The sequence below is a fragment of the Octopus bimaculoides genome, chromosome 3, assembly GCF_001194135.2.
Source record: "Octopus bimaculoides isolate UCB-OBI-ISO-001 chromosome 3, ASM119413v2, whole genome shotgun sequence".
Classification (NCBI taxonomy): Eukaryota; Metazoa; Mollusca; class Cephalopoda; order Octopoda; family Octopodidae; genus Octopus; species Octopus bimaculoides.
In genome coordinates this window covers 122,080,199-122,081,242 of record NC_068983.1, presented here as the reverse complement: position 1 = coordinate 122,081,242, position 1,044 = coordinate 122,080,199, and the positions used below count along the sequence as shown (strand labels likewise).

The following is a 1,044-nucleotide window of genomic DNA, read 5'->3' as shown; positions in this document are numbered from 1 at the left end:
ATATATATATATATATATATACCACTACTACTAATTGCTCAGGTTTATTCAATCAGAGAGAAATAAAGAAAATGAAAACAAATACAAAGAATTTTTTTTTTTAATCTCATGGCTCACATAAAGTTATAAATGATAGAGTGTAAATAGTGTGAAAAACCCTTATAGAAAGAAAAAGTCAAAGGCTACCTATGGAACATGAACCCACATCACCTGTAGACATGACAAGCCTCATGGACAGCTTTGATTTTTCTGGTCCAAAAGGGTTTTTTTTCAACCCAATATTTACATGTTATTAAATATATAGTAATATGTAAAGGATTGAGGTCTAGAAAGTTAGCAAGCTTCAAGCAGTCCATAGAAGGTATAAAAATCAACTTTCAGGAACAGTAGTGGTTTATTAACGTAGAAGGTGGTAAATTCTTCCTAAATTAAAGTTCAATAAGCTGAAAAAAGTTATTTTATAGTTCACAGTTAGTAGCTGTGGCTACTGTGTATGTGAATAAAATTCCAAAATTATGGAATGGAGTAGATAAAATTCAGGCTACTTTTTTGTTTCACAACTAGCAGAGCCTCAGAAGTAGTAATTACCCAAACGAGGGGTAATTTGCTAGCTACTCAACAGGCCAAAGATACCTTAGTTAAATGTACTATATCTAAGGTTCTGCTAACTATGAAACAACAGTAGCCTGGATATAATCGACTCCATTCCTTAATTAAGGATATATATATATGTGGCAGATGTTCAGGTGCAATAAAGACTGTAAACGAACAGGAAACAACTTCTATCTCATTCCAGGGTGAAAAACTAGAGGTAGTCGATAGCTTCCGCTATCTGGGCGACCAAGTTAGTAGTGGGGATGGTTGCGCTGAAAGTGTAGCTGCTAGAATAAGAATAGCCTGGGCAAAGTTTAGAGAGCTCTTACCCCTGCTGGCGACAAAGGGACTCTCACTCAGAGTAAAAGGCAGACTGTATGACGCATGCGTACGAACAGCCATGCTACATGGCAGTGAAACATGGGCTGTAACTGCTGAGGACATACGTAA

The 1,044-nt window shown here is 36.3% G+C and overlaps 1 protein-coding gene across 2 annotated transcripts in view; it reads right to left on the bottom strand.

The window, feature by feature from the left end:
* LOC106870144 (asparagine--tRNA ligase, cytoplasmic) overlaps nt 1-1,044 on the bottom strand; it is a 41,223-nt gene that overhangs the window by 15,977 nt on the left and 24,202 nt on the right. The window lies entirely within an intron of this gene.